Source organism: Anomaloglossus baeobatrachus, chromosome 9, assembly GCF_048569485.1.
Source record: "Anomaloglossus baeobatrachus isolate aAnoBae1 chromosome 9, aAnoBae1.hap1, whole genome shotgun sequence".
Taxonomy (NCBI): domain Eukaryota; kingdom Metazoa; phylum Chordata; class Amphibia; order Anura; family Aromobatidae; genus Anomaloglossus; species Anomaloglossus baeobatrachus.
The window spans coordinates 36,897,330-36,919,240 of record NC_134361.1 but is presented as its reverse complement, the minus strand read 5'-3'; the positions used below and the strand labels follow the sequence as shown (position 1 = coordinate 36,919,240).

The 21,911-nt window shown below is 52.5% G+C and overlaps 1 long non-coding RNA gene across 1 annotated transcript in view; it reads right to left on the bottom strand.

The window, feature by feature from the left end:
- LOC142250395 (uncharacterized) overlaps positions 1–18,195 on the bottom strand; it is a 51,106-nt gene extending 32,911 nt beyond the window's left edge. Inside the window, exon 1 of the long non-coding RNA XR_012725185.1 lies at positions 17,819–18,195. This is a non-coding gene — a long non-coding RNA (uncharacterized LOC142250395). The remainder of the gene's footprint in view (positions 1–17,818) is intronic.
- Positions 18,196–21,911: the final 3,716 nt, after the last annotated feature.

The window sequence follows — 21,911 nt, the reverse complement described above, 5'->3', positions numbered from 1 at the left end:
TCTGTCTGTCTTCCCTCCATTGTGTTTGACTTTTGCAGTGGTGAAGTCCAGTGCACTCACCGGACATTGCACTATTCAGGGTGAGTGGAGACACAGCTCAGGACTAGGCACATGACGGCGACAGGGGGAAGAATCCGTTTAGGGACGTTAAGGAGCTCAGGGTTCAGACACAGGTTAGTGTCAGGAGGTGACAAAGGGAAAGCTGAAATATGAAGTCTAAGGAGAGGGAAGGGTAAAAGAGTAAAGTGATGGAAGGAGTAAAAGGGGTTGTAGCTCTCTAGTAAGTGTTTTATCTCATCTCTCTGCTGGATTCACAGCTAAACTGCTCAGTACTGCTGTGTAATGTCATCCATACTGCTGATGTTGCTTCTGAATATGTGCAACACAGAGAAAAGAAACCAATAATAGTTTATGCCTGTGTTTGCTGTGTATGGGAGACATCAAAACAACTAGTCATCACTGTCACACCCGGGTTGCCAGGCAAGACGGGAGTGGGTCCACTGGACCAAGGTACCATTCACTGATCCGGATAAGTGGACAGGAGCTGCCACTGAGTCTTCACTACTACCACCGAAGGTGGCAGCAGATATACATACTGTTAAGTGTCCGCCCAGAGGCAGCCCCGGGCGATCCTGATACGTCAGCAGCTGGCGTCAAGTGTCCTACGTCATCCTCATTGATGGCTTTGAGGTCCTGCGCAGGCACACTTTGATCTGCCCTGAGCAGGGCAGATCAAAGTATTGTAGTGCGCCTGCACGGGACCTTAATTCTGGCTATGTGGATGATGTAGGACACGTCATGCACCCAGGCTTCAGAAGAAGGACAAAGATGGCCAAAAGAGGAGGTGCCAATACCGGAGAACAGAGACACCCATCCAACTAGTCTGCACCGCACCGCCCCTTAGGTGAGTATTATAAAGTGATTTTTATGTTCTACACAGCGGCCCATTGGCCCACTGGTGGTGGCCGAAGCTTATAGTCGCCAAATCTGGTGACAGGTTCTCTTTAAGTTGTGAGTAAAGGTATTTTTTTATTTTAGAACATTTCATGCTCTTGTGATACTTTCTTAAAATTTTGGTCTGCCCCATTCAAAGACTAGTTCCTGCTGCATCGGGGATAACATACTTGTTTAAAGCATGTTATGGTGCTACATGGGCATTATATCATGAGTGTGTCCCGCTCTGGGGAGACCTCTGGCGAGTCTGGAACCAGAAGGTCACAACGCCTTATTGTTTGCAAGTCTACAACTCTGGTATTTGAATGCGTGCCACCCCAGCAGCGGATCGAACCGCTCAGATCCGTGGACAATGTCCGTTCGTGGCTCGAGGGTCTCCGGACCCGGGGGGCTCGGGGACACACTCTAAAGTAAAAGGGGATATTTACAGGGAGATGATAGTTTGTGACGCCACCCGTGGTATGCGGTAATTGGGAGTACCGCTGCTGCTATTGTTGGGAGTACCCAGGGTGATGGAATGGGGCAGCAAGGTGTTGTTACCCTCCATGGGTAGGGGTAGGCCCCAGGGCTCTGAGAGATAATACTGAGTGCCGTGACAGGGAGATCACTCATGTACTCACTCAGCCAATAAGCAGACGCTGACAACCGGGTAAACCAAGTCTCTGGGTGCCACTGTCTCTCAAGGGGAGCTCGTTCGGGTCCCGTCCCCTGCAGTGCTGCCTGGTGATCCGTGTCCTGCCTCCTGGCACTAAGTTTTGATTCACTGAAGTGGCTCGGTAGTCTGGAACTTGCCGGACCCCGCTCCCCACTGTGGCTAAGTGAGGGAGCCTGCTCTCAGGGCTCACGCTTGCGATTTTTGTAGTCTGCGTATGTGGAAGGCCCTAACCCCCTCGTTGCGCTAGTGAGAACAGTCCATAAAGGCTTCGCTCTCTGTAGGTTAATTGCCGGATTGCCTGAAATTTCTCCCCGACCTAGGGTCCGTGTAACCCACCGTGCCTTCGGTCCCGGACCGGTGATGGGACCAGGATGCTGACCGTTCACTCAATAGGTCCAGGCACCTTGCCTCAATCCCCTGCGACCGGGGATCTGACTCCTCTAGGTCCAGGCCACCACCTACAACCTAGACAGCTACTCCGAGGAGCCACCGCTCCCTGCTTCCTCCACTTCACTTCGCTGACACTCCACACTCTCCTCCTGACCCCCAGGTGGGCGACCCTATTCCGCTCAAGCCGCCCACTGGTGTGTCTAATGGGAGTGGTGCAGGGTGAATCTAGGATTTGATTTGCTGTTGGAGGCAGCACTGTAAGATGGTGACCCAGAACCATGAGGGATTTGAATACTGCACTAAGGGAAAAGAGCGTGCAGTACCCCGTGACGACCTGATAATCCAGGGGCGTCACAAATGTATCTAATTTCTTTTAGTGTTGCAGGAGTTAAGCACTCTTTCCTATCTGGCTGTCCTTTGTAGCCTTAGTCCCATGTGCAGCTCTTTTGTGACCACTCCCCTTCACTATAAATAGTCATGTGTCTTACCATCTGATGTCGGTTATAGAATCTCATTCTTATGCTGTCCCCTTTAGAAGAAGCCAGTCTGCGGAAGAAGCTGAGGAATCGTGACTATTGCAGAGGTGTTGATAATCCAAAAAATTCCAAGGCACCGAAAAGCTCCTCTCTGTTTATAAATCTTTATTTGTCCCAGCATACAAAAGAAAAAGTGCAAAAAAAGTTTCAGCCGACAGAGGGCCTTTTCAAGCCAAAAAAATTACATACTTTTTTGCACTTTTTCTTTTGTATGCTGGGACAAATAAATATCTATAAACGGACAGGAGCTTCTCGGTGCCTTGGAATTTTTTGGATTCTCTACAAAGTTGCAGCTGGTGGAGAGCTGCACCAAGCAGTACGAGTGGTGGAGTGGTGCATAGGATACTGTTGATTCAATTAAGTTTATTGCAGAGGTGTTGTTTAAGTGCATAGTGTTTTACCTTATATTGTATTATTGTGTTGTAGTATTGTATTATTGTAGAGACTACTGCTCTTGCGCCGCCCCTGTGCCAGCAGCCGGCGCTGCTCGGATCCGGGCCTTCAGGGGTGGTGGCTCAAGGGTCCCCGGATCCGGGGGTCTCGCGGACACGCTGAATAAATGGGGGGACGTATATGTACGGGCTGGCCGTATTAAGTTCGTGACGCCACCCACGGTGTGTGGTGAGGTGGAACACCACCGCTGCTGTTACGGGGCACCCGGGGGAGATGTTGTGCAGCAAGTTGTTAACCCCTCCGTGGTGTCACGGCCGGGCGGTCGGGCAGACCCAGGAGGTGGATCCACTGGACCGAACTCTCTGAGATGGTGGTAGGGAGTCCGGCAGCTGAAGCACTGATGGGCAGTAGAACAGTCCGTGCAAGTGAAAGCAGCGGAGGAGTCCCAGGGACCACGGAGTCACAGAAGGTGGTCTTGGTGACGTAGCTCAGGTTCGGAGGCCGAGGTGATATCAGGCGGGGTCCGGAACCTCTGGAGCAAGATGACGGGTCACCGCAGGGATCCGGGATGGTACGGACTGTCAGATGGCAGACGGACAGCGTGCGGGGATCAGGACACGGCAGACTGGATGGCGAGGCAGGTACGGCTCTACAAAGACAGATAGGTGAGTACAGGCACATAAACACCAAGAGACCTGACTCCTAGCTCAGGGAACACGAAGATCAGGCCCCGCCCCCTTGGACAATGACCCCCTATATACCCTGTACCTGTGCAACCTCATTTCCTGTTAATGGACGCTGGCCCTTTAAGAAAGGGTCAGTGACCGCGCGCGCGCCCTAATGCGCATGCGCGCCGCCCGGGTGCCAGAAGCCAGGGAAGGAGGCTGCGAGGAGGACGCAGGGGAGCCGGCCAGGTCCAGGGAAGCTGTCGGGCGCCGGGATCGGGGGCCCGGAGCCCTGGGACGGACGGAATCCGGTGACTGGGGAGCGGAGAGCGTGGCAGGTGAGCCGGGGAACGGGGGTGAGGACCCGGGGAGCGTGACAGTACCCCCCCCCCCACGCCCCCCTCCCCGCAACCGGGACATGAAGGCACGGATAAGAGGAGTGCCCACGTTCTCCCTGGGCTCCCAAGACCTATCCTCAGGACCATACCCTTCCCAGTCCACCAGGAAGAACTGTCGACCTCGTACGGTCTTCATGGCCACGATATCCCTTACCGCATAGATGTCATCATCGGCAATAGGAGGAGGGACCGGACTGGCAGCAGCGGAGAAGGGACCAAGGACAACCGGCTTGAGCAGAGAGACGTGGAAGGAGTTGGGTATCCTCATCGTGGCCGGGAGCTGTAGCTTGTAGGATACCTCATTGATCTTGCTGAGGACCTTAAACGGCCCGATGTAGCGAGGACCCAGCTTGTAGGAAGGTATCTTCAATCGGATGTACTGGGAAGCAAGCCAGACCAGGTCACCAGGAGAGAAACACGGAGGATCCAGACGTCTCTTGTCAGCGTGTTTCTTCATCCGCTGGGAAGCGCGCCCAAGGGACGCTTTGACAGAGTCCCAAATGGTAGCAAAGTCACGAACTGCAGTATCAGCAGCCGGGACATCCGATGAAGGGGATATAGGCAATGGGACGGCGGGCTGGAGTCCGTAAACAACATGGAAGGGAGATTCGGAGGATGACTCACTGACGTGGTGGTTATGGGAGAATTCAGCCCAAGGCAGAAGCGAGGACCAGTCGTCGTGATGGGCGTTGACATAGTGACGTAGGTATGAGGTCACGATTTGATTGACCCTCTCCACTTGGCCGTTAGACTGAGGATGGTAAGAAGAAGAAAAGTCCAGAGTCACTCCCAGATGTTTGCATAGAGCCCTCCAGAAGCGGGAGGTGAACTGAGTTCCTCTGTCGGACACTATGTGGGATGGAAAGCCATGCAAGCGGAAGATGTGATGTATATAGGCTTCCGCGAGTTCCTGAGCAGAGGGCAGTCCGGCCATAGGAACGAAGTGGGCCATTTTGGAGAATCGATCAACCACGACCCATATGACTGTGTGCCCGGAGGATAATGGCAAGTCCGTAATAAAGTCCATTGCTATGTGTTGCCACGGGACTGAGGGTATCGGTAAAGGCAGAAGACGGCCATGGGGCAAGTGTTTGGGCGTCTTGTTCCTGGCACAGGAGGAGCAGGCAGAGACAAAAGCAGCGACGTCCGTGCGAAGGGATGGCCACCAGTAATGGCGTACAATCGCACCCCATGTTCTCTTCTGACCAGCATGCCCGGCTGTTTTTGAGGCATGACCCCAGTGTAACACTTTTTGCCTGTCGGTATCGGAGACATAGGTCTTCCCGGGCGGTATCTGGGCTAGGGTAACAGGGGCCACCGGAATGATGTTGCTAGGACAGATGATGGGTTGGGTAGTCTCTTCCTCCTGCTCCATGGGCATGAAAGACCTGGACAAGGCATCAGCGCGTACATTCTTGTCCGCGGGTCGGAAGTGAAGCTGAAAGTCGAACCTGGCAAAGAATAAGGACCACCTGGCTTGCCGTGGGTTCAGTCGCTGAGCGGACCGCAGGTATTCTAGGTTCTTGTGGTCCGTGTAGATGATCACGGGATACACTGCACCTTCCAGGAGGTAGCGCCATTCCTCCAGTGCCAGTTTGACTGCCAAGAGCTCTCGGTCCCCGATGGTATAGTTGCGTTCAGGCGCTGAGAAGCCCTTGGAGAAGAATCCGCAAGTCACCATCTTCCCGGAGGAGGACTTCTGCATGAGCACTGCTCCGGCTCCTGAGGAGGAGGCATCCACCTCCAAGGTGAACTGGCGGTTCAACTCCGGACGGTGAAGTACAGGCGAGGAAGCAAAAGCCCGCTTCAAAGAGCCAAACGCGGCGTCGGCCGCAGGCGACCAGTCCTTTGGATTTGCCTCTTTCTTAGTCAAAGCGGAAAGTGGAGCAGTCAGAGCAGAGAAGTGAGGGACGAATTGGCGGTAGTAGTTGGCGAATCCCAGGAAGCGTTGGATTGCCTTCAGTCCAGAAGGGGGAGGCCAGTTGAGAATGGCGGAGACCTTCTTGGGATCCATCTGCAGTCCAGTCTCAGAGATGATGTACCCCAGAAAGGGGAGAGAAGACTGCTCAAAGACACACTTCTCATACTTTGCGTACAGACGGTTCTCTCTTAGTCGTCGTAGAACCAGCTGTACGTGCTCTCTGTGGGTTGGGAGGTCCGGAGAGAAGACAAGGATGTCATCTAGATATACTACCACACAGGTGTAGAGGAGGTCTCGGAACACGTCGTTCACCAGTTCTTGGAAGACGGCAGGGGCGTTACACAGGCCGAAGGGCATCACGCAGTACTCATAATGTCCATCGCGCGTATTAAACGCGGTCTTCCATTCGTCACCAGAGCGGATGCGCACCAGATTGTAAGCACCCCGAAGATCCAGCTTGGTGAACAGACGAGCTCCTCTAAGCCGGTCAAACAATTCGGGGATGAGCGGCAGAGGGTACTTGTTCTTAACAGTGATCTGATTCAGACCCCGGTAGTCGATGCAGGGACGTAAATCGCCCTCTTTTTTCTTGACAAAGAAGAAACCTGCTCCAGCAGGAGAGGAGGATCTCCGAATGAATCCCCTAGCCAGGCTCTCTGAGATGTAAGTCGACATAGCCCTTGTTTCGGCTGGAGATAAAGGATATATCCGTCCTCGTGGTGGCGTTGTTCCAGGGAGCAGGTCGATGGCACAATCGTAGGGGCGATGTGGCGGCAGTACCTCGGATTCTTTTTTATCAAAGACATCAGCAAAGGACCAATAAGCCGAGGGCAGCCCCGGTAGGTTCTCAGGAACCGGAGGTCGTCGGATGGGTTGTGTGGATTTTAGGCATCTCTCATGACACGAAGCACCCCAGCGGGTGATTTCGCCAGTGCCCCAGCTGACTGATGGTTCGTGAGTCCGTAACCATGGAAGGCCCAGCAGGATCTGATGGGACATGTGCGGAAGGACGTAGAAGGCGATGTTCTCGGTGTGAAGAGCACCGATGCGCAGTTCAACCGGCCTGGTGGTCCAGGAGATGGTGTCAGAAAGGGGTCTCCCATCCACAGAGGCAATCACCAGGGGCTTGTTGAGTGGGATAACAGGCACCTGGTATTTGTCCACGGTGGCTTGCTGGATGAAATTGCCTGCTGCCCCGGAATCAAGATAGGCCTCAGCCGTGAACCGCGTCTCTCCCGTTGTCACTTGCACGGTCCATGTGACCGGATCAGAGAGAGTCCCAGCACCTAGGGTGGCCTCTCCTACCAACCCTAGGCTTTGGAGTTTCCCGGCCTTTCCGGACAGGAACGGAGGAGGTGTGTGCCCTCACCGCAGTAAAAGCAGAGACCCTGGGCAAGCCGCTCTGCTCTACGTTGTGCAGACTGACGCACTCGGTCAATCTGCATGGGCTCGTGGACGGGACTCCCAGCTGTTGATGACTGAGGTACGGAGGGCTTCTGAGGAGGAGATGAATGCCGTAACGGGCGTCTCTCACGAGATAGCTCTTTGGAGCGCTCCTGAAAACGTATGTCCACACGAGTTGCTAGGGCAATCAGGGCATCTAGGGTGGAGGGCACGTCCCGACCCGCCAACTCATCCTTGATGCGACTCGAGAGTCCCTCCCAGAAGGCGGCTGTTAGGGCCTCATTATTCCACCCGAGTTCTGAAGCCAAAGTGCGAAAACGGATGGCGTATTGGCCCACCGTCAGTGTTCCTTGACGTAGGCGGAGGAGTGATGAAGCAGAGGCAGAAGCGCGTCCCGGCTCGTCAAAGGTGCTGCGGAATGCCTGCAGGAACTGTTGAAGATCCTTGGTCATGGGGTCCTCCTTCTCCCACAAGGGGTTCATCCACGCCAGCGCCTCGCCCTCTAGGTGGGACATTATAAAGGCGACCTTGGCTTGGTCGGAGGCGAACAGATGTGGCAGCTGCGTGAAATGAAGGGAACATTGATTTATGAAGCCCCTGCAGGTCTTGGGATCTCCAGCATAACGAGGAGGTGACGCCAAACGGAGTCGGGAAGCATCTGACGAGGTTGCCACTGGTGCGGGGGCCATGGCTTGCCTGGCGGGGGACCTGGGTGCCGCAGGCGTCATTGATGCTTGTAATGTGTACAGGCGGGTGTCCACGGAGGTCATGAATTGCAGCATGCGGGTCTGGACTTCACGCTGGCGTTGGAGTTCCTCTTGCAGAGCCATTAGTGCTGCAGCGGGATCCATGGCCTGATCTTACTGTCACGGCCGGGCGGTCGGGCAGACCCAGGAGGTGGATCCACTGGACCGAACTCTCTGAGATGGTGGTAGGGAGTCCGGCAGCTGAAGCACTGATGGGCAGTAGAACAGTCCGTGCAAGTGAAAGCAGCGGAGGAGTCCCAGGGACCACGGAGTCACAGAAGGTGGTCTTGGTGACGTAGCTCAGGTTCGGAGGCCGAGGTGATATCAGGCGGGGTCCGGAACCTCTGGAGCAAGATGACGGGTCACCGCAGGGATCCGGGATGGTACGGACTGTCAGATGGCAGACGGACAGCGTGCGGGGATCAGGACACGGCAGACTGGATGGCGAGGCAGGTACGGCTCTACAAAGACAGATAGGTGAGTACAGGCACATAAACACCAAGAGACCTGACTCCTAGCTCAGGGAACACGAAGATCAGGCCCCGCCCCCTTGGACAATGACCCCCTATATACCCTGTACCTGTGCAACCTCATTTCCTGTTAATGGACGCTGGCCCTTTAAGAAAGGGTCAGTGACCGCGCGCGCGCCCTAATGCGCATGCGCGCCGCCCGGGTGCCAGAAGCCAGGGAAGGAGGCTGCGAGGAGGACGCAGGGGAGCCGGCCAGGTCCAGGGAAGCTGTCGGGCGCCGGGATCGGGGGCCCGGAGCCCTGGGACGGACGGAATCCGGTGACTGGGGAGCGGAGAGCGTGGCAGGTGAGCCGGGGAACGGGGGTGAGGACCCGGGGAGCGTGACACGTGGGCAGGGATGGTGGCCCCGGGACCCGGTTGGTGCATGCAAGGGATGGCGACCGCAGGGGGTACTGGTGTACTCAGTTAGTACAACACACAAGTCCATGGTAAACCAAGGTGAGGGTGGTTGGTGCCGCGACCGGTTGCGTTCTGGTCCCCCGCCCGACTGGTGGTCTCTATCCTTTTCCTGCACTGCTGTATGTAAGATGGACTTTCCTAGTGTGAAACTCAGGAGTCCCCTCCCGGCTGGATGTGGCCTAAGGAGCCGTGCCCGCAAACGCTGGCCCTTGGGATCTATGGGCCCCGGCGGTGACCTCTTATCCCTAATCGGTGGGCTGTTGTCTTCTGTGAGGGGCTTTGGGTGGGACAGGACCTCTAGTCCTGGCCTCAATCGGTTAATTAACCAGCTCCAGTTGGTTCTGGTCCTGATTTCAGGGTCCGAGTACCCCCCTTTTGTGCTACGGTTTCCGGGTCGGTTCCCCGTGTCGGTACCAGCGGGCTACAACCCTGGCCCGGTCCACCTTGGTTCCACCGAGCCGTCTTCCCGTCTCCTGCTGACAGAGACCACCGTCTGCCTCCTAGCCAGTGGCACCAGGGCTTCTACCCTGGTACCGTTCAACTTGGACTTCACCGCTGGAGCTACCCCTAGCCCCAGCTCACACTCCTCTACAAACTGAACTTCAGACTTGACTTAACTGATCTGATCTCCTGTTTTTCTCGCCCCGGGCTGCCTAGACCCCTGGGTGGGCGTGTTCCAACCGCCTGGTCACGCCCACTGGTGTGTCTATCTTTCCCTAAGGGGGGGTGACTAGGGTTTTCTGGTTGGCTGTGTGCTTCCTAGTGAGGGAAGGTGTTATGGAGGGGCCTAACTGTGACTGCCTGGTTTTGCCAGGGCAGTCCCACTCTCTTTGGCCTTCTCACTAGCCAGGGTGAGTCCAGGGCAAGCAAGGGTCTAGGCATGTGACGGACACAGGGGGAAGGACCCGCAAAGGGACATTATGGAGCTTAGTGTCTATACTCAGGTGGGTTGCAGGAGGTGTACTCTCTCCCTATTGCCAGTGCCTTCTTTTTATACCATCCCCATTGTCACCCTTGTGTTGCGACTTCTTGCTTTGTGCATTTACTTCTTTTGTATCATATTGCAGTTTGACAGACTTTTTTTCAGACCCATTTTCACTTTTTTTTCCCATAAAGTGGGACCCTGGGTCCTACTTGCCCATTGACGCTGTGGATTTGCAGAGACGTGGATGTATTTGGGTCAGTACAGGAATAGCAGGGTGGCGGGAAGGTGTAGTGATAGCAGAAGGTATGTTGATAAATGTGCCCGAGCTGTAGAATAAGGCTCTAGGGGAAGTGATTGAGTGGGTACATGTAGGTCATCTTCCTCTTCTGTCTGTATATTTAACATCAATTTGATTCCTGCATTTTATATTTAGACTGAGAACATTTGGAGCCCAGGAGTCCCCCAGTCGCCTCTGACAGATTGTGATGAGTGACACAATGTGTTAGCAGCGGGATTTTAATACATTTTCCAGCACAGAAGTCATCGGCGTGTTTCTTTGTGGTATTGTTTTTCTGTATGTGTTCTAAAACATGGCCTGTCACAGCAGAGCTCACATGAACAATGGTCATGTGGCAGCCCCGAGACGTGTGTTTTGTCAGCCGCTGGCTGGAGTCCAGTCCTTGATGAGAACTGGGAGTTTATCCAGCAGGTGCTGAACACTTACAAATGATTCAGAGCAGCCGGGCGGGGAGCGCGGTGCACGGAGAACTAAACGAGACGAGAATCTGTGATATAAACACAGAGAGACTGAAGGTAATGGACCAACGAAGATGAGGAAGATGGTGGAGAGGGGGGGAGGACCTCAAGCAAGCCAGGTCAACTTGATGAGCAAGTCTATGTGTGTCATGCCATCCAGAAAGATCGTCAGTGCCAATCAATGCCTACTTAAGTGATGTATCGTTATGCGACACAGCAAGTCCTGTCAGTCAGAGGCCGCCAATCTATGGCTTCCATGCTGTTGGACAATTAAAAGTCCCGGTATAGGTCAACATACACCTAGGAGTGAACCTTCTCCACCGTATGTGATTTTATCATTGAATGCCGTGTCTGTCCATACCCTTCTTTTCTCCCTAAAACTGAACCCATTGGGGTTTAAAAATAAAAAAAAGTCTATACTGATTTTCAATAGTTCGTCCATAGTGCTGCCCTTGTCCCCCGCTGGTTTCTTCGCTTCCTCCTCCATCCACTGATAGACTGCAGCGATCACATGCCTGTATCACTGAAACAGAATGTATAGCGTTAAGCGGGCTTTACACGCTACGATTTCGCTACAGCGATCTCGTTGGGGTCACGGATTTTGTGACGCACATCCGGCCGCTGTAGCGATGTCGTAGCGTGTGACTCCTAGGAACGATTTTGGATCGTTGCAAAAACGTCCAAAATCGCTCTTCGTTGACATGGGGGTCCGCTGCCAGTTATCGCTGCTGTCGCAGGGGCGAAGTTGTTCCTCGTTCCTGCGGCAGTGCACATCGCTGTGTGTGACGCCGCAGGAACGAGGATCATCTCCTTACCTGCCTTCGGCCACAATGCGGAAGGAAGGAGGTGGGCGGGATGTTACGTCCCGCTCATCTCCGCCCCTCCGCTTTCATTGGGCGGTCGCTTACTGACGTCGCTGTGACGCCGAACGGACCGCCCCCTTCGAAAGGAGGCGGTACGCCGGTCACAGCGACGTCGCTATGCAGGTAAGTATGTGTGACTGGGTTGCTGGATTTTGTGCGCGATGGGCAGCGATATGCCCGTTTCGCACAAACGATGGGGGTGGGTCGCATGCTAGCGATATCGGGCCGGATATCGCAGCATGTAAAGCCACCCTTAGTCTCTGTAATTGTGATGCCCTGGCCTATCAGGTCGTCACATGGTATTGTGCAATCTGCCCTTCTGTGCAATATCCATCTCCTCCTTGGTTACGGGTCCCTGACCTTTGATGTTGCCAAGAACAAGCTAATCAAAATCCTAGGAACACCCTGCACCACACCCACAAGACACACCAGTGGACGGCCTGAGTGGAATAGGGTCGCCCACTTGGGGGGTTGGTTAAGGGGAGGTCAGGAGTGTCAGGAGCAGAACAGTGGAGTGTTGGAGGTGAAACTGTGAGGAGGTCAGGAGCTGGGCTCCTTGAGACTACTAGGTGGCAGACGTTGGTCTGGGCCTGGTAGCAGCTGGACTCCGGTGGCTGGGGATCGTGACAAATGGCACGGACTGTTGAGGAGGACAGCCGGCGGCCTTGTGCCATCACCCGGGCTAGGGCCAGGGCACGACGGGGTACGGGGTTGACCCTAGGTCAGGAAGAAGCTTCAGGCATCCTGACAATTTACCCAACGAGGACAGAGCCTTCAAGATCCGTTCTCCACCCGCTCCAAAATCGGGGTACTAGCTCAACGAGGGGGATAGGACTTTCCCACCAGTAAATCCCAAGTGTGAACCCTGAGAGCAAGCTCACCCAGTCAGCCATACTGGTGACCGGGACCCGATCAGTTTTATACTAAAGGGACCAACCAGAAATTAGGTGCCAAGGTAAAGGTCACAGACTAACAGGCAACACCAACGGGCACGGGATACCGGCGTGCTCCCTCCCAGCGGCAGCGGTGTCCAGAACTTTGGTTTACTACAGTTGTTGGTGTCAGCGTTATTGGACTGAGTGAGTACACAAGTGTGTACCGTCCCAACGGCACTTCTCCATCACCATCACCGAGTCCCGGGGCATTCCCCTACCCGTGGAGGGGTTAAACACCTATCAGCCCACACCATCGCCATTGGGTACTCCCAATCGCAGCAGTGGTAATCCAGCTTACCACACACCACGGGTGGCGTCACGAACTTTAACCATATCATCCCATGTAAATACTCCCCCTTTTATCCAAGTGGCTGCAAAACTCCGACTCCCGGGTCCCGAGACCCCTCGAACCACCGCGAATCCGGGTCCGAGCAGCCCGGCTGCTGATGCGGGGGCGGCACATAATTTCCACTCTGAGCATATGGATATGTGGCCCCCTTCAGCTACGTGGTCTTATTCCCATTTGAAGAAGAAGATGAAGGGAACCAGTGAGGGACCTGGGCATCACTATGGACAAGCAATGGTGGATCAGTAGATGGCTGCAGTGGTTTTACACCCATTACCGATGAAAGAGGAAGCGAGGAGATCAGTGAAGGACCCAGGCAGCACTACACAGAGCCGTAGGGGATCAGTAGCTGGCCACATTAGTCTTATAACCCTCACCAATGAAAAACGACAAAGGAGACCAGGGGGAACCTGGGCAGCTGTACAGGGTACCAGTGGGGGATCAGTAAGTAGCTGCAGTGGTTTTACACACATCACCATTGACAAAAGAAGAAAGGAGACCAGTGGGAGATCTGGGCAGCATTATAGTGAATACAGTGAAAGATCAGTAGATGGTTCAGTAGTCTCTTCACAGATTAAAGAGGAAGCAAAGAGACTAGTCAATGACTCAGGCTTCACTAAGCAGAGCCATTGGGGATCAATAGCTGAACACATTAGTCTTAAAGCCATCACCAATGAAAAAGGAAGAAAAGAGACCAGTGGGGGGCCTGGGCATCACTATGGACAAGCAATGGTGGATCAGTAGATGGCTGCAGTGGTTTTATACCCATCACTGATAAAAGAGGAAGCAAGCAGATCAGTAAAGGACTCAAGCAGCACTACGCAGAGCCATAGGAGATCAGTAGCTGGCCACATTAGTCTTATGGCCATCACCAATGAAAAACTGACAAAGGAGACCAAGGGGATATCTGGGCAGCACTACAGGGAACCAGTGGGGGATCAATAAGTAGCTGCAGTGGTCTTACACTCATCACAATTGAGAAAGGAAGAAAGGAGACCAGTGGGGATCTGGGCAGCATTATAGTGAAGCAGTGAAGGATCAGTAGATGGCTGCAGTGGTTTTACACAAATTAATGAGCAAAGTGGAGGAAAGGAGATCAGTGAAGGACCAAGGCAGCACCACGCAGAGTCTTGGGGATCAGTAGGTGGGCCATTAGTCTTACAGCCATCACCAATGAAAAAGTAAAAAAGGAGACGAGTGGGGAACCTGGCCAGCACTACAGAAAACCAGTGGTGGATCAGTTGATGGCTGCAGTGGTCTTACACTCATCACTGATGAAAAAGAAAGCAAGGAGATCAGTGAAGGACCCAGGCAGCTCTATGCAGAGCCATTGGGAAACAGTAGCTGGCCAAATTAGTCTTATAGTCATCACTAATTAATAAGAAAAACATGACTAGGGGGAACCTGGGCAGCACTACAGAGAACCAGTGGGGAATCAGTAGGTAGCTGCAGTGGTCTTACACCCATCATCATTGAAAAAGGAAGAAGGGAAACCAGTGGGGAACCTGTATAGCATTATGGAGAAGCAATGAAGGGTCAGCAGGTGACTGCAGTAGTCTTATACGGTTCCGAGAGAAGAAAGTCGATGCAAGGAGACCATTGGGGAACCTAAGCAGCACTATGGGAAAACCAGTTGGGGATCAGTAGGTGGCCACAGTGGTCTTATACTCATCACAGATGAAAGTGGAAGCAAGGAGACCATTGGGGAACCTAAGCAACACTATGGAAAACCAGTCAGGGATCAGTAGGTGGCCACTTTGGTCTTATACTCATCACAGATGAAAGTGGATGCAAGGAGACCAGTGGAGGACCTGGGCAGCACTACAGAGAGACTATGTGGCGGATCAGTAGTTTTTTTATTTTTAGACTACACTGGGATTGGATGTAGGGGAAAAGAGGTGTGGACAACCATTTAAAGCAGGATGTATATAATAGTTGACTGGCAAGGGGCTATGTGTAATGTAAGGTTGGAAGTATAGATTTCTAGATAGCTTTCAACTAGCGGAAATTTGAGCAATTGCTCCTCATCATAGACTTCTAAGAAATGGAGAAAAAACAAAAAGCCAGCACCAAATGTGCACTTCAGCACTAAACATTCCAAACTGTACTTATTCTAAAATATTTTTATTTTTTTTTGAGATTTTTGGCAAAAAAATTGCAATTTCTTGAGCTGCCTCGCCACGTCACGGCAAATCTCATTTGAGGCAGTCCTACACTAAAATATTTTTATAAAATGTGCCATACGGCCTCACATATGAATAGTAGAACTGCTCTTAGCAGCACTCACCTGGTCTATTTCAATCCCATACCCATGACTGAGTCATGGCTGTGGGCGGGACAGGTCCAAGCAAATGCTGCATGAAGTAAAAAGCCTGTGGACAAGGCCTGATGACTTAATGTGAACAGTCACCAACCGCCAAAATCTAAACAGATGCTGGCTTTTTGTTTTTTCTTCATTGAATTGGTCGGTGGCTGACCCCCACCTTGCTATGCACCCCAATTTGGGATGTATTCCATCTGTCTAGATTTTGGCGGTTGGTGACTGTTCACATTAAGTCATCAGGCTTTGTCCACAGGCTATTTACTTCATGCAGCATTTGCTTGGACCTGTCCCGCCCACAGCCATGACTCAGTCATGGGTACGGGATTGAAATAGACCAGGTGAGTGCTGCTAAGAGCAGTTCTACTATTCATATGTGAGGCCGTATGGCACATTTTATAAAAATATTTTAGTGTAGGACTGCCTCAAATGAGATTTGCCGTGACGTGGCGAGGCAGCTCAAGAAATTGCAATTTTTTGCCAAAAATCTCAAAATTTTTATAATAAGTACAGTTTGGAATGTTTAGTGCTGAAGTGCACATTTGGTGCTGGCTTTTTGTTTTTTCTTCTAAGAAATGGAAATGTGTCTTAAAGTGGGCATTTCTGAGCCAACCAGGGCAGCATCTAAAAGTGTACCACGGATGGGGATTCTAATGTATGGTGGTATGGTGGGCTTACATTACATGACAGGTAATCCATTACTGTATCCATGATCATGTGATGACTTCACTCCCGACTGTAGATTATACCCCCCACCCAACATTATAGGAGCCTGTAACTATAAAAAATGAAAGAGAATCAATATGGCAATGCAGACATTTTGCAGAACACTGTATAAGCCTGAGATCGTTCATCATGATCGGAGCTGTCAGCAGAATTGACGGGCGATTCGTCTTAATTGATCGTTGATATAGTAACCTATACACGGTGACATTTCCCTGATCGGCGGTAATATGTCTTTATTATAGACTGACGTGTGAGTCAACATACAGTACTGGGGTATTGACTTTTTATATAATAGAGTGTGTACAAAGAGCATGTCTTGTTTGGAGGACTGGCATGTCCATGCTTTGCATGAAAAACCCTTAATTTTAAACACAAATTATGCAATACTTTATTCTACCAATGGTGGCACTGCAGAAAAGTTAAAAACTTGCTGCAGTGTTCCCCCAAAGATTTGAGCAAATCACTGGGAAAACAGGACAGCCCGTGATCAGCTTAATATTAGGGAACCTAATACTTAATGTCATGAGTGTGTCCCGCTCTGGGGAGACGTCTGGGACCGGAAAGTCACAGCACCTTATTATGCACAGGTCTACAACTTCTATTTCAGTGAATCTACTTTCTTTTAGTGCTGTAGGGGTTAAGCACTCTTTCCTATCTGGCTATCCTTTGTAGCCTTTATCTCAGGTGCAGCTCTTTTGTGACCACGTAAAAAAGTTACGTGTCTTACCATCTGACGCCAGTTATATACTCTTATTCTCCACTGACAACTTTGGTAGGAGCCTGGCTTTGAAAGAAGCTGAGGAGTTGTGACTGCTGCAGCTGTGGTGTTTTGGATATAGCAACATGTGATAATAAAACTTAACCTTTAATTGGGTTATTTAAAATAACGTGAATAACATACAGTGATCCAAACACCAATTAAAACCAGAAAAATGTTGAGGCCAATACGGTTCATGTATTTATGGCGCCAACATATTTCAATAAACAGGGGAACGGGAGACGTTCACCCTTTACAGCCAACACAGGAGGGGTAGGGAGATCTTGTGCACAGTTGGCTATAATGGCACTGCTAATAAGCTGGATTATTACTGGGTATATGTAGCTTACAGGATATATATATAATCACAATGAAGATAGTATGCCAATTAGCCCAGTCAGCATTAGTACCATTTAGGCTTAAATGGATGAAAATAATTGCCCAGCTGTTAAATTACAGTAGTGTAACGTACCAACAGAGGACAATTTAAGCCGAAACAAACACCATAGACTGTAATATCCAAAAGATGGTAACTCCTATATGGATATACTATGCTAGATATCAATCACATCCTATAGTATATAATAAGAGGAAATGCAATATCAAGACCACTTGAAGTGGAACAATCTCACCCAGTCCTTTCGTCCCATGGATGGATCAAAGTTCTCCCGTGTTGTTTAGTCCAAATACCGGCACGGTGGGAGTAGTGGCTTGGTCACTAGCCCTGTCTGGGATTAAACTGACCCTTTAGTTATCCACAATGACTCCCGCCCTTACAAGGGCAGTCCACAGCTGGCCCTGTTGTGGCTGACCCTTAGTAGAAGAAACCAGGTGACTCCCGACGCGTTTCACATTATCTGCTCATCAGGGGAGGCGTAAAACACCTGAAAATCACAGCGGTGGCTCAACACAGAGCTCAAACCTATGTGGCCTGGTGTTGGATACCAGGCCACATAGGTTTGAGCTCTCCCCCCAGGAAACGGTACGGGACAGGGACGGGGGATGCTTGCAGCGCCACCCGTGGTTTGCGGCCAGGTGTTCAGCCGCCGCTGCGCAGTCTCTCTCCGGGGCAGGTGTTACGGGCAGCCGGATGGAATCGCTCCCCACGGGTGGAGAGCGGGGTGGCCCCGGGAGGTTTATGAGACCCAGGACAACAGTCCTCAGGGACACCGGGGGCACAGTGCGGCGGCATTACTCACAGCAGTCACAGAGTGTGGTTCCAGTTGTTCTTTATTTAAAGTCCGTTTCACATCGCACCCGGGTGCTGGTCCTCGCCACCTGTAGCCTTTGGTCGGTCCCGGGCAGGTAGGAGGAAGGGGTGTCCGGTGAGGTGTTCTGGGTTTCTCTCCCTTTCGGTGCGTTAGAGCCGTCCCCGTGGCATAGAGCATCTTGGGAACTCGCCACCTCTCTGTCTCTCTCATCCCCGGTAGCGGACCTAACACAACCGCCAGCGGGTACAACTTTCTCCAGGGAACCCCAGTCCTCAGCTCCATTCCCCTCCTCTAGGTGTTATCAGCCCTGGTCTCGTGGCATCTCCTCAGCAGGGAGCTGTTGTCTGGACGTCTGCACTCTCCTGCAGCCTCTAACGTTCTAACTAAACTTTCTGTGTGTTCTGCACTAAACTCACTCCTTCAGGCCCCCCCCCTTGGTTGTCATGGGGACCTGCCTGTGTCCAGCCACCTGCTCATTAACGAGACAGGATGAGTCATGGACTCAGAACAAACTTCATGCTGCAAAAGCTATTAACTCCTTCCTGCCAGTGTGATGTGAGTGTGTGTTGTGGGGACTCTTCTTCCTCCTGCCCGGGAAAAATGGGGTAACATTTAATACCCTGTAACGACCCGTTTACAGGGGCGTTACACTATTACGTGCCTTCCTGGAATTTTTTCCCCTGGATTGTGACTTGAGTTCGCCTCTGTCTAGTCCCTGACTTCATACGTGTCCTCCTGCTACCAGACCCCGGCTTTCCTGACTACTCTTCTGTTTGTACAACCCGTAAGTTGTGACTGCATTACATATGGAACCACTTTCTCTGAATCTTTGGGGTGCCCAGTGCTCTGACCCGCAGCTATTAGTAATTCATCCCCTATCCCAAGATAAAAAAAATTCCTTTTAATCAATATTTCACTTTGATTCGTCACCGTCTTCATGTTGCCATTTGACCAGCCTCCGAGCTTGTTAGCAGTCGTGTTTTGCAAATTGTGCAATGGGAGGTGGACAGGAAAAAAATAGTTGCTCTTCTGTAGTTTTGTTTGCACACTGTGATAAAATTGGTCATGAGCAGTTTCCAGACAGCGTCCCCGCTGTGAAGCCTGATTCATGATGTTGCTGCAGACACTGTATCCTTTGACCCCAGCAAAGGCGATCCTGCCGCATAACAAATATCACAAAATCCAAACTTAGCAAATCACACAGGAGTCTGCTTTCTTTAATCGTCTTGTCAAATTTGTCAATTTAGCACAAATCCTAAAAAATAAAAAATTGCAAAAGCTGTTGATGCTTAAATCAAGAGACCTTTCCTCCTAAAACTCAGTTTTGGTATATTACTTCCGAATTTACTCTAATGCTGTGTATTATTCATATACCCTACTAAAACAAATTCTGTTATGTGCACCATGTTCATGTGACGCCCCTGCCTACATCAGGGTGTCACAGGGGACTGCATCCTTTTTTTCTATGATCCAGGACCTATCCCCCATGGTTCCAGGTTCCTGAAAACCAGTATCACTCCCATCAGCACCACAAATCCCAACCGTACCTTACATCACAATCTGTCAGGCACACCAGTGGGTTGATCTAGCTGGAAAAGGGCCACCCACCTAGGGGTCAGGCAGACTGGTGGGAGGGACATTGTGAGAACAGTAGTAGCCCTCAGTGAGTGAGGAGCTGGGAGTTGTAGCTCCCTGGAGTGACCTAGGTTGGGTCGCAGAGGGTGGTCCAGAACCAGAGGAGTCGGCGACCCGGTCGCAGGGCATTGGGAGAGGGTGCCCAGACTTAAGGGTATGCGATCTCGCTAGTGAGATCGCAAGCGAGTGTACCCGCCCCCGTCGGTTGTGCGACACGGGCAAATCGCTTACCTCGCTTATGTGACGCCCTGGCACAGCCAGGTTGTCACATAAAGAGTTAATCCTCCTTGGTAATATGATCTCACACGGTGCAGCATGACAAAGCACAGCCCCCAGTGTAAGGGAAAAGCAGGGGAGAGGGGAGGGGCTGGAGCAGAAAGTGTGTGGAGGCAGACAGGACGGAAGTCTGAAGCTGTAGCTCCCGGCTGGGAGTGAAGTGTGCTCTGAGAGGGCCGGGACAGGCCGTAGTGAGGAAGGGGCCAGAACAGGTAGCCGGAGCCGGGCGGTGGCCCCTCGGTGCCTGGGTACCCGGATCACTACAGGGGAGTGGATTCCCCGTTCCCGGCTGAGGAGCAGTGGAAGAGAGTGGAGAGAAAGACACTTGCTGCAGGGAAAGAACAACCAGGGCTGCTGCACCGTGTGTGGGACACTAACACCCCGTACCAAAGGCTGCGGACACCGGCAATTCTAGTTCACCAGTGACTCCGTGTGACTTTCTTGTGAGTACACCCGTGCCCTCGGGCATCGCACTGCAGCACTGCGCCCTGCCCCCCTGCTTACCCCATCACTGGGCCCCGGGACAACCAACCCCCCTACCCACGGAGGGGACATAACAACTACGCTGCTCCCTGTCATCGCTCCCGGGATCCCCTTCCAGAGCAGCGGTGGTGTTCCACCATCACCACAACCGTGGGTGGCGTCACGGACAATCTCCCCTAACAAAACCCCCTTTTACTGTGGAGCCTGGGATCACAGACCGGGTCACGCCATCGTGATACCCACAGAAGTGACTCTGTGGCCCGGATCTGAGTACCCCCTGGTCCCCGGGCGAAACATTTGGCGTCACGAACAGGATCGAACCCATCCAGTTACCTGGAGGAAGTGCGCCTTATTCTGGACTGTCAGCGGTGATCCGCTGCAAAAATTTTGAAATCCGCCATTTTAGCCGCCATTTTAGGCGCCAAAAACAACAACTTGGCGCCTTCTTCTCCGAGCGGTGGGCGCGAAAAAGAGGCTCCGCCCCCTGAGAACGCGGGCGGAAGTGAAGCTCCGGAGGACCAGAAGCGAAAGGGAAACTTTAAAAGTTGCTGGAAGGACTGCTCCCGAGTACCAAGGGGGAGCAGAAAGAAGGAACTGCAGCTTATGTAACAAAGACTGTGGAAGCAGGGACGCCAGGACTCTGCCAGCATTTGGTTCCTGGAAGAGGCCGCCGCAGCGATGCACCGAGCCGTTACCCCTGTTACAGGTAGCGGAGCCCGCAGCGCCTGTTGGGGAGGACCCAGACCTGGGGTCCCCAGGCCTCACCTTTGTCACCACCCTGCCACCGGCCCCGGCAGTCCGCCCGGCCGCGACGGAGATGACGTCGGCTCCGGCAGTCCGCCCGGCCGCAACGGCAGCGAAGTACCGGTCCCGTTGACCAACCTGAAACCGTTTCTGGACTGGGGTCAAGGGGTGCTGCCTGGGTTTTAGGGGCAGCACCAAGGCTAGGTTGTTTGGGTGGGTGACTAAAGGACCCGTTACACAGTTATTATTAAAAGTGTTTGACTGTTATTGCAACGTTAAAGTAATGTGCATCCCGTTGTGGGAGGATTGAACATGCTTGTGTTTGATGTTTTATCTTTTCCAGTTTAATAAAATGTCGGTGCCTAGCCGGCCCGAGGACGGGCCGTGTTTTACCAAGGGGGTGTGTGACGCCCTGGCACAGCCAGGTTGTCACATAAAGAGTTAATCCTCCTTGGTAATCTGATCTCACACGGTGCAGCATGACAAAGCACAGCCCCCAGTGTAAGGGAAAAGCAGAGGAGAGGGGAGGGGCTGGAGCAGAAAGTGTGTGGAGGCAGACAGGACGGAAGTCTGAAGCTGTAGCTCCCGGCTGGGAGTGAAGTGTGCTCTGAGAGGGCCGGGACAGGCCGTAGTGAGGAAGGGGCCAGAACAGGTAGCCGGAGCCGGGCGGTGGCCCCTCGGTGCCTGGGTACCCGGATCACTACAGGGGAGTGGATTCCCCGTTCCCGGCTGAGGAGCAGTGGAAGAGAGTGGAGAGAAAGACACTTGCTGCAGGGAAAGAACAACCAGGGCTGCTGCACCGTGTGTGGGACACTAACACCCCGTACCAAAGGCTGCGGACACCGGCAATTCTAGTTCACCAGTGACTCCGTGTGACTTTCTTGTGAGTACACCCGTGCCCTCGGGCATCGCACTGCAGCACTGCGCCCTGCCCCCCTGCTTA